Genomic DNA, 13,285 nt, shown 5'->3' with positions numbered 1-13,285 from the left:
GAATGTTTATTCATAATCATTTATTTTGTATTTTATCACATTTAATATCAAAGTTCACTTTCTTGCAAGATGTTTATCGACAAATAGAAACATAAAGATTGTTTATTCATAATCATTTATTTTGTATTTTTATCAGATTTATGATCAAGTTCACATTCTTGCAAGTTGAATATTGACAAATAAAAACATAAAGAACATTTATTCATAATCATTTACTTGCAAGTTAAATATCGACAAATAAAAACATAAAGAATGTTTACTCATAATCACATTCTTGCAAGTTGTTTATCGACAAATAGAAACATAAAGAATGTTTATTCATAATCATTTATTTTGTATTTTTATCAGATTCATGATCAAGTTCACTTTCTTGCAAGTTAAATATCGACAAATAAAAACATAAAGAATGTTTACTCATAATCATTTATTTTGTATTTTTATCAGATTTATGATCAAGTTCATTTTCTTGCAAGTTGTTTATCGACAAATAAAAACATAAAGAATGTTTATTCCTAATCATTTATTTTGTATTTTATCACATTTAATATCAAAGTTCACATTCTAGCAAATTGAATATTGACAAATAAAAACATAAAGAACATTTATTCATAATCATTTATTTTGTATTTTATCACATGTAAGATAAAAGTTCACTTTCCTGCAAGTTAAATATCGACAAATAAAAACATAAAGAATGTTTATTCATAATCATTTATTTTGTATTTTATCACATTTAATATCAAAGTTCACTTTCTTGCAAGTTGTTTATCGACAAATAGAAACATAAAGAATGTTTATTCATAATCATTTATTTTGTATTTTTATCAGATTTATGATTAAGTTCACATTCTTGCAAGTTGAATATTGACAAATAAAAACATAAAGAAAATGTATTCATAATCATTTATTTTGTATTTTATCACATTTAAGATCAAAGTTCCTTTTCTTGCAAGTTGAATATCGACAAATAAAAGCATAAAGAATGTTTATTCATAATCATTTATTTTGTATTTTTATCAGATTTATGATCAAGTTCACTTTCTTGCAAGTTAAATATCGACAAATAAAAACATAAAGAATGTTTACTCATAATCATTTATTTTGTATTTTTATCAGATTTATGATCAAGTTCACATTCTTGCAAGTTGAATATTGACAAACAAAAACATAAAGAACATTTATTCATAATCATTTATTTTGTATTTTATCACATTTATGATCAAAGTTCACTTTCTTGCAAGTTGTTTATCGACAACTGGAAACATAAAGAACATTTATTCATAATCATTTATTTTGTATTTTATCACATTTAAGATCAAAGTTCACTTTCTTGCAAGTTGAATATTAAAAATAAAAACGTAAAGAATGTTTATTCATAATCATTTATTTTGTATTTTATCAGATTTATGATCAAGTTCACTTTCTTGCAAGTTAAATATCGACAAATAAAAACATAAAGAATGTTTACTCATAATCATTTATTTTGTATTTTTATCAGATTTATGATCAAGTTCACATTCGTGCAAGTTGAATATTGACAAATAAAAACATAAAGAACATTTATTCATAATCATTTATTTTGTATTTTATCACTTTTAAGATCAAAGTTCCCTTTCTTGCAAGTTGTTTATCGACAAATAAAAATATAATGAATGTTTATTCATAATCATTTATTTTGTATTTTATCACATTTAAGATCAAAGTTCACTATCTTGCAAGTTAAATATCGACAAATAGAAACATAGTGAATGTTTATTCATAATCATTTATTTTGTATTTTTATTCACAATCATTTATTTTGTATTTTATCACATGTAAGATAAAAGTTCACTTTCCTGCAAGTTAAATACCGACAAATAAAAACATAAAGAATGTTTATTCATAATCATTTATTTTGTATTTTATCACATTTAATATCAAAGTTCACTTTCCTGCAAGTTAAATATCGACAAATAAAAACATAAAGAATGTTTATTCAAGTTAAATACCGACAAATAAAAACATAAAGAATGTTTATTCATAATCATTTATTTTGTATTTTATCACATTTAATATTAAAGTTCACTTTCTTGCAAGTTGTTTATCGACAAATAGAAACATAAAGAATGTTTATTCATAATCATTTATTTTGTATTTTTATCAGATTTAAGATCAAGTTCACATTCTTGCAAGTTGAATGTTGACAAATAAAAACATAAAGAGCATTTATTCATAATCATTTATTTTGTATTTTATCACATTTAAGATCAAAGTTCACTTTCTTGCAAGTTGTTTATCGACAAATAAAAACATAAAGAATGTTTATTCATAATCATTTATTTCATATTTTATCAGATTTAAGATAAAAGTTCACTTTCGTGCAAGTTGAATATCGACAAATAAAAACATAAAGAACATAATTTCATTATCATTTATTTCGTATTTGATCACATTTAAGATCAAAGTTCACTTTCTTGCGAGTTGAATATTAAAAATAAAAACATAAGGAACATTTATTCATAATCATTAATTTTGTATTTTTATCAGATTTATGATCAAGTTCAATTTCTTGCAAGAATGAATGTTTACTCATAATCATTTATTTTGTATTTTTATCAGATTTATGATCAAGTTCAAATTCTTGCAAGTTGAATATTGACAAATAAAAACATAAAGAACATTTATTCATAATCATTTATTTTGTATTTTATCACATTTAAGATCAAAGTTCACTTTCTTGCAAGTTGTTTATCGACAACTGGAAACATAAAGAACATTTATTCATAATCATTTATTTCATATTTTATCAGATTTAAGATAAAAGTTCACTTTCGTGCAAGTTGAATATCGACAAATAAAAACATAAAGAACATAATTTCATTATCATTTATTTCGTATTTGATCACATTTAAGATCAAAGTTCACTTTCTTGCGAGTTGAATATTAAAAATAAAAACATAAAGAACATTTATTCATAATCATTAATTTTGTATTTTTATCAGATTTATGATCAAGTTCACATTCTTGCAAGTTGAATATTGACAAATAAAAACATAAAGAACATTTATTCATAATCATTTATTTTGTATTTTATCACATTTAAGATCAAAGTTCACTTTCCTGCAAGTTAAATATCGACAAATAAAAACATAAAGAATGTTTATTCATAATCATTTATTTTGTATTTTTATCACATTTAAGGTCAAAGTTCACTTTCTTGCAAGTTGTTTATCGACTAATAGAAACATATAGAATGTTTATTCCTAATCATTTATTTTGTATTTTATCACATTTAATATCAAAGTTCACTTTCCTGCAAGTTAAATATCGACAAATAAAAACATAAAGAATGTTTATTCATAATCATTTATTTTGTATTTTTATCACATTTAATATCAAAGTTCACATTCTAGCAAATTGAATATTGACAAATAAAAACATAAAGAACATTTATTCATAATCATTTATTTTGTATTTTATCACATGTAAGATAAAAGTTCACTTTCCTGCAAGTTAAATATCGACAAATAAAATATAAAGAATGTTTATTCATAATCATTTATTTTGTATTTTATCAGATTTAAGATCAAAGTTCACTTTCTTGCAAGTTGTTTATCGACAAATAGAAACATAAAGAATGTTTATTCATAATCATTAATTTTGTATTTTTATTAGATTTAAGATCAAGTTCACTTTCTTGCAAGTTAAATATCGACAAATAAAAACATAAAGAATGTTTATTCATAACCATTTATTTTGTATTTTTATCAGATTTATGATCAAGTTCACATTCTTGCAAGTTGAATATTGACAAATAAAAACATAAAGAACATTTATTCATAATCATTTATTTTGTATTTTATCACATTTAAGATCAAAGTTCCTTTTCTTGCAAGTTGAATATCGACAAATAAAAGCATAAAGAATGTTTATTCATAATCATTTATTTTGTATTTTTATCACATTTAAGGTCAAAGTTCACTTTCTTGCAAGTTGTTTATCGACTAATAGAAACATATAGAATGTTTATTCCTAATCATTTATTTTGTATTTTATCACATTTAATATCAAAGTTCACTTTCCTGCAAGTTAAATATCGACAAATAAAAACATAAAGAATGTTTATTCATAATCATTTATTTTGTATTTTTATCACATTTAATATCAAAGTTCACTTTCCTGCAAGTTAAATATCGACAAATAAAATATAAAGAATGTTTATTCATAATCATTAATTTTGTATTTTTATTAGATTTAAGATCAAGTTCACTTTCTTGCAAGTTAAATATCGACAAATAAAAACATAAAGAATGTTTATTCATAACCATTGATTTTGTATTTTTATCAGATTTATGATCAAGTTCACATTCTTGCAAGTTGAATATTGACAAATAAAAACATAAAGAACATTTATTCATAATCATTTATTTTGTATTTTATCACATTTAAGATCAAAGTTCCTTTTCTTGCAAGTTGAATATCGACAAATAAAAGCATAAAGAATGTTTATTCATAATCATTTACTTTGTATTTTATCACATTTAAGATCAAAGTTCACTTTCTTGCAAGTTGTTTATCGACAAATAGAAACATAAAGAATGTTTATTCATAATCATTAATTTTGTATTTTTATCAGATTTAAGATCAAGTTCACTTTCTTGCAAGTTAAATATCGACAAATAAAAACATAAAGAATGTTTACTCATTATCATTTATTTTATATTTTATCAGATTTAAGATAAAAGTTCACTTTCGTGCAAGTTGAATATCGACAAATAAAAACATAAAGAACATGATTTCATAATCATTTATTTTGTATTTTATCACATGTAAGATAAAAGTTCACTTTCCTGCAATTTAAATATCGACAAATAAAAACATAAAGAATGTTTATTCCTAATCATTTATTTTGTATTTTATCACATGTAAGATAAAAGTTCACTTTTCCGCAAGTTAAATACCGACAAATAAAAACATAAAGAACATTTATTCATAATCATTTATTTTGTATTTTATCACATGTAAGATAAAAGTTCACTTTCCTGCAAGTTAAATACCGACAAATAAAAACATAAAGAATGCTTACTCATAATCATTTATTTTGTATTTTATCACATTTAATATCAAAGTTCACTTTCCTGCAAGTTGAATATCGACAAATAAAAACATAAAGAACATTTATTCATAATCATTTATTTTGTATTTTATCACATGTAAGATAAAAGTTCACTTTCCTGCAAGTTAAATACCGACAAATAAAAACATAAAGAATGCTTACTCATAATCATTTATTTTGTATTTTATCACATTTAATATCAAAGTTCACTTTCCTGCAAGTTGAATATCGACAAATAAAAACATAAAGAATGTTTATTCATAATCATTTATTTTGTATTTTATCACATTTAATATCAAAGTTCACATTCTAGCAAGTTGAATATTGACAAATAAAAACATAAAGAACATTTATTCATAATCATTTAATTTGTATTTTATCACATGTAAGATAAAAGTTCACTTTCCTGCAAGTTAAATACCGACAAATAAAAACATAAAGAACATTTATTCATAATCATTTATTTTGTATTTTATCACATGTAAGATAAAAGTTCACTTTTCCGCAAGTTAAATACCGACAAATAAAAACATAAAGAATGTTTATTCATAATCATTTATTTTGTATTTTATCACATTTAATATCAAAGTTCACATTCTAGCAAGTTGAATATTGACAAATAAAAACATAAATAACATTTATTCATAATCATTTATTTTGTATTTTATCACATGTAAGATAAAAGTTCACTTTCCTGCAAGTTAAATACCGACAAATAAAAACATAAAGAATGTTTATTCATAATCATTTATTTTGTATTTTATCACATTTATTATCAAAGTTCACTTTCTTGCAAGTTGTTTATCGACAAATAGAAACATAAAGAATGTTTATTCATAATCATTTATTTTGTATTTTTATCACATTTAAGATCAAAGTTCACTTTCTTGCGAGTTGTTTATCGACAACTGGAAACATAAAGAACATTTATTCATTATCATTTATTTTATATTTTATCAGATTTAAGATAAAAGTTCACTTTCGTGCAAGTTGAATATCGACAAATAAAAACATAAAGAACATAATTTCATTATCATTTATTTCGTATTTGATCACATTTAATATTAAAGTTCACTTTCTTGCAAGTTGTTTATCGACAAATAGAAACATAAAGAATGTTTATTCATAATCATTTATTTTGTATTTTTATCAGATTTAAGATCAAGTTCACATTCTTGCAAGTTGAATGTTGACAAATAAAAACATAAAGAGCATTTATTCATAATCATTTATTTTGTATTTTATCACATTTAAGATCAAAGTTCACTTTCTTGCAAGTTGTTTATCGACAAATAAAAACATAAAGAATGTTTATTCATAATCATTTATTTCATATTTTATCAGATTTAAGGTAAAAGTTCACTTTCGTGCAAGTTGAATATCGACAAATAAAAACATAAAGAACATAATTTTATTATCATTTATTTCGTATTTGATCACATTTAAGATCAAAGTTCACTTTCTTGCGAGTTGAATATTAAAAATAAAAACATAAAGAACATTTATTCATAATCATTAATTTTGTATTTTTATCAGATTTATGATCAAGTTCAATTTCTTGCAAGAATGAATGTTTACTCATAATCATTTATTTTGTATTTTTATCAGATTTATGATCAAGTTCAAATTCTTGCAAGTTGAATATTGACAAATAAAAACATAAAGAACATTTATTCATAATCATTTATTTTGTATTTTATCACATTTAAGATCAAAGTTCACTTTCTTGCAAGTTGTTTATCGACAACTGGAAACATAAAGAACATTTATTCATAATCATTTATTTCATATTTTATCAGATTTAAGATAAAAGTTCACTTTCGTGCAAGTTGAATATCGACAAATAAAAACATAAAGAACATAATTTCATTATCATTTATTTCGTATTTGATCACATTTAAGATCAAAGTTCACTTTCTTGCGAGTTGAATATTAAAAATAAAAACATAAAGAACATTTATTCATAATCATTAATTTTGTATTTTTATCAGATTTATGATCAAGTTCACATTCTTGCAAGTTGAATATTGACAAATAAAAACATAAAGAACATTTATTCATAATCATTTATTTTGTATTTTATCACATTTAAGATCAAAGTTCACTTTCCTGCAAGTTAAATATCGACAAATAAAAACATAAAGAATGTTTATTCATAATCATTTATTTTGTATTTTTATCACATTTAAGGTCAAAGTTCACTTTCTTGCAAGTTGTTTATCGACTAATAGAAACATATAGAATGTTTATTCCTAATCATTTATTTTGTATTTTATCACATTTAATATCAAAGTTCACTTTCCTGCAAGTTAAATATCGACAAATAAAAACATAAAGAATGTTTATTCATAATCATTTATTTTGTATTTTTATCACATTTAATATCAAAGTTCACATTCTAGCAAATTGAATATTGACAAATAAAAACATAAAGAACATTTATTCATAATCATTTATTTTGTATTTTATCACATGTAAGATAAAAGTTCACTTTCCTGCAAGTTAAATATCGACAAATAAAATATAAAGAATGTTTATTCATAATCATTTATTTTGTATTTTATCAGATTTAAGATCAAAGTTCACTTTCTTGCAAGTTGTTTATCGACAAATAGAAACATAAAGAATGTTTATTCATAATCATTAATTTTGTATTTTTATTAGATTTAAGATCAAGTTCACTTTCTTGCAAGTTAAATATCGACAAATAAAAACATAAAGAATGTTTATTCATAACCATTTATTTTGTATTTTTATCAGATTTATGATCAAGTTCACATTCTTGCAAGTTGAATATTGACAAATAAAAACATAAAGAACATTTATTCATAATCATTTATTTTGTATTTTATCACATTTAAGATCAAAGTTCCTTTTCTTGCAAGTTGAATATCGACAAATAAAAGCATAAAGAATGTTTATTCATAATCATTTATTTTGTATTTTTATCACATTTAAGGTCAAAGTTCACTTTCTTGCAAGTTGTTTATCGACTAATAGAAACATATAGAATGTTTATTCCTAATCATTTATTTTGTATTTTATCACATTTAATATCAAAGTTCACTTTCCTGCAAGTTAAATATCGACAAATAAAAACATAAAGAATGTTTATTCATAATCATTTATTTTGTATTTTTATCACATTTAATATCAAAGTTCACTTTCCTGCAAGTTAAATATCGACAAATAAAATATAAAGAATGTTTATTCATAATCATTAATTTTGTATTTTTATTAGATTTAAGATCAAGTTCACTTTCTTGCAAGTTAAATATCGACAAATAAAAACATAAAGAATGTTTATTCATAACCATTGATTTTGTATTTTTATCAGATTTATGATCAAGTTCACATTCTTGCAAGTTGAATATTGACAAATAAAAACATAAAGAACATTTATTCATAATCATTTATTTTGTATTTTATCACATTTAAGATCAAAGTTCCTTTTCTTGCAAGTTGAATATCGACAAATAAAAGCATAAAGAATGTTTATTCATAATCATTTACTTTGTATTTTATCACATTTAAGATCAAAGTTCACTTTCTTGCAAGTTGTTTATCGACAAATAGAAACATAAAGAATGTTTATTCATAATCATTAATTTTGTATTTTTATCAGATTTAAGATCAAGTTCACTTTCTTGCAAGTTAAATATCGACAAATAAAAACATAAAGAATGTTTACTCATTATCATTTATTTTATATTTTATCAGATTTAAGATAAAAGTTCACTTTCGTGCAAGTTGAATATCGACAAATAAAAACATAAAGAACATGATTTCATAATCATTTATTTTGTATTTTATCACATGTAAGATAAAAGTTCACTTTCCTGCAATTTAAATATCGACAAATAAAAACATAAAGAATGTTTATTCCTAATCATTTATTTTGTATTTTATCACATGTAAGATAAAAGTTCACTTTTCCGCAAGTTAAATACCGACAAATAAAAACATAAAGAACATTTATTCATAATCATTTATTTTGTATTTTATCACATGTAAGATAAAAGTTCACTTTCCTGCAAGTTAAATACCGACAAATAAAAACATAAAGAATGCTTACTCATAATCATTTATTTTGTATTTTATCACATTTAATATCAAAGTTCACTTTCCTGCAAGTTGAATATCGACAAATAAAAACATAAAGAACATTTATTCATAATCATTTATTTTGTATTTTATCACATGTAAGATAAAAGTTCACTTTCCTGCAAGTTAAATACCGACAAATAAAAACATAAAGAATGCTTACTCATAATCATTTATTTTGTATTTTATCACATTTAATATCAAAGTTCACTTTCCTGCAAGTTGAATATCGACAAATAAAAACATAAAGAATGTTTATTCATAATCATTTATTTTGTATTTTATCACATTTAATATCAAAGTTCACATTCTAGCAAGTTGAATATTGACAAATAAAAACATAAAGAACATTTATTCATAATCATTTAATTTGTATTTTATCACATGTAAGATAAAAGTTCACTTTCCTGCAAGTTAAATACCGACAAATAAAAACATAAAGAACATTTATTCATAATCATTTATTTTGTATTTTATCACATGTAAGATAAAAGTTCACTTTTCCGCAAGTTAAATACCGACAAATAAAAACATAAAGAATGTTTATTCATAATCATTTATTTTGTATTTTATCACATTTAATATCAAAGTTCACATTCTAGCAAGTTGAATATTGACAAATAAAAACATAAATAACATTTATTCATAATCATTTATTTTGTATTTTATCACATGTAAGATAAAAGTTCACTTTCCTGCAAGTTAAATACCGACAAATAAAAACATAAAGAATGTTTATTCATAATCATTTATTTTGTATTTTATCACATTTATTATCAAAGTTCACTTTCTTGCAAGTTGTTTATCGACAAATAGAAACATAAAGAATGTTTATTCATAATCATTTATTTTGTATTTTTATCACATTTAAGATCAAAGTTCACTTTCTTGCGAGTTGTTTATCGACAACTGGAAACATAAAGAACATTTATTCATTATCATTTATTTTATATTTTATCAGATTTAAGATAAAAGTTCACTTTCGTGCAAGTTGAATATCGACAAATAAAAACATAAAGAACATAATTTCATTATCATTTATTTCGTATTTGATCACATTTAATATTAAAGTTCACTTTCTTGCAAGTTGTTTATCGACAAATAGAAACATAAAGAATGTTTATTCATAATCATTTATTTTGTATTTTTATCAGATTTAAGATCAAGTTCACATTCTTGCAAGTTGAATGTTGACAAATAAAAACATAAAGAGCATTTATTCATAATCATTTATTTTGTATTTTTATCACATTTAATATCAAAGTTCACTTTCCTGCAAGTTAAATATCGACAAATAAAATATAAAGAATGTTTATTCATAATCATTAATTTTGTATTTTTATTAGATTTAAGATCAAGTTCACTTTCTTGCAAGTTAAATATCGACAAATAAAAACATAAAGAATGTTTATTCATAACCATTGATTTTGTATTTTTATCAGATTTATGATCAAGTTCACATTCTTGCAAGTTGAATATTGACAAATAAAAACATAAAGAACATTTATTCATAATCATTTATTTTGTATTTTATCACATTTAAGATCAAAGTTCCTTTTCTTGCAAGTTGAATATCGACAAATAAAAGCATAAAGAATGTTTATTCATAATCATTTACTTTGTATTTTATCACATTTAAGATCAAAGTTCACTTTCTTGCAAGTTGTTTATCGACAAATAGAAACATAAAGAATGTTTATTCATAATCATTAATTTTGTATTTTTATCAGATTTAAGATCAAGTTCACTTTCTTGCAAGTTAAATATCGACAAATAAAAACATAAAGAATGTTTACTCATTATCATTTATTTTATATTTTATCAGATTTAAGATAAAAGTTCACTTTCGTGCAAGTTGAATATCGACAAATAAAAACATAAAGAACATGATTTCATAATCATTTATTTTGTATTTTATCACATGTAAGATAAAAGTTCACTTTCCTGCAATTTAAATATCGACAAATAAAAACATAAAGAATGTTTATTCCTAATCATTTATTTTGTATTTTATCACATGTAAGATAAAAGTTCACTTTTCCGCAAGTTAAATACCGACAAATAAAAACATAAAGAACATTTATTCATAATCATTTATTTTGTATTTTATCACATGTAAGATAAAAGTTCACTTTCCTGCAAGTTAAATACCGACAAATAAAAACATAAAGAATGCTTACTCATAATCATTTATTTTGTATTTTATCACATTTAATATCAAAGTTCACTTTCCTGCAAGTTGAATATCGACAAATAAAAACATAAAGAACATTTATTCATAATCATTTATTTTGTATTTTATCACATGTAAGATAAAAGTTCACTTTCCTGCAAGTTAAATACCGACAAATAAAAACATAAAGAATGCTTACTCATAATCATTTATTTTGTATTTTATCACATTTAATATCAAAGTTCACTTTCCTGCAAGTTGAATATCGACAAATAAAAACATAAAGAATGTTTATTCATAATCATTTATTTTGTATTTTATCACATTTAATATCAAAGTTCACATTCTAGCAAGTTGAATATTGACAAATAAAAACATAAAGAACATTTATTCATAATCATTTAATTTGTATTTTATCACATGTAAGATAAAAGTTCACTTTCCTGCAAGTTAAATACCGACAAATAAAAACATAAAGAACATTTATTCATAATCATTTATTTTGTATTTTATCACATGTAAGATAAAAGTTCACTTTTCCGCAAGTTAAATACCGACAAATAAAAACATAAAGAATGTTTATTCATAATCATTTATTTTGTATTTTATCACATTTAATATCAAAGTTCACATTCTAGCAAGTTGAATATTGACAAATAAAAACATAAATAACATTTATTCATAATCATTTATTTTGTATTTTATCACATGTAAGATAAAAGTTCACTTTCCTGCAAGTTAAATACCGACAAATAAAAACATAAAGAATGTTTATTCATAATCATTTATTTTGTATTTTATCACATTTATTATCAAAGTTCACTTTCTTGCAAGTTGTTTATCGACAAATAGAAACATAAAGAATGTTTATTCATAATCATTTATTTTGTATTTTTATCACATTTAAGATCAAAGTTCACTTTCTTGCGAGTTGTTTATCGACAACTGGAAACATAAAGAACATTTATTCATTATCATTTATTTTATATTTTATCAGATTTAAGATAAAAGTTCACTTTCGTGCAAGTTGAATATCGACAAATAAAAACATAAAGAACATAATTTCATTATCATTTATTTCGTATTTGATCACATTTAATATTAAAGTTCACTTTCTTGCAAGTTGTTTATCGACAAATAGAAACATAAAGAATGTTTATTCATAATCATTTATTTTGTATTTTTATCAGATTTAAGATCAAGTTCACATTCTTGCAAGTTGAATGTTGACAAATAAAAACATAAAGAGCATTTATTCATAATCATTTATTTTGTATTTTATCACATTTAAGATCAAAGTTCACTTTCTTGCAAGTTGTTTATCGACAAATAAAAACATAAAGAATGTTTATTCATAATCATTTATTTCATATTTTATCAGATTTAAGGTAAAAGTTCACTTTCGTGCAAGTTGAATATCGACAAATAAAAACATAAAGAACATAATTTTATTATCATTTATTTCGTATTTGATCACATTTAAGATCAAAGTTCACTTTCTTGCGAGTTGAATATTAAAAATAAAAACATAAAGAACATTTATTCATAATCATTAATTTTGTATTTTTATCAGATTTATGATCAAGTTCAATTTCTTGCAAGAATGAATGTTTACTCATAATCATTTATTTTGTATTTTTATCAGATTTATGATCAAGTTCAAATTCTTGCAAGTTGAATATTGACAAATAAAAACATAAAGAACATTTATTCATAATCATTTATTTTGTATTTTATCACATTTAAGATCAAAGTTCACTTTCTTGCAAGTTGTTTATCGACAACTGGAAACATAAAGAACATTTATTCATAATCATTTATTTCATATTTTATCAGATTTAAGATAAAAGTTCACTTTCGTGCAAGTTGAATATCGACAAATAAAAACATAAAGAACATAATTTCATTATCAT

The sequence above is a fragment of the Zeugodacus cucurbitae genome, chromosome 5, assembly GCF_028554725.1.
Source record: "Zeugodacus cucurbitae isolate PBARC_wt_2022May chromosome 5, idZeuCucr1.2, whole genome shotgun sequence".
Lineage (NCBI taxonomy): Eukaryota > Metazoa > Arthropoda > Insecta > Diptera > Tephritidae > Zeugodacus > Zeugodacus cucurbitae.
Note: the sequence above shows the minus strand (reverse complement) of the source record.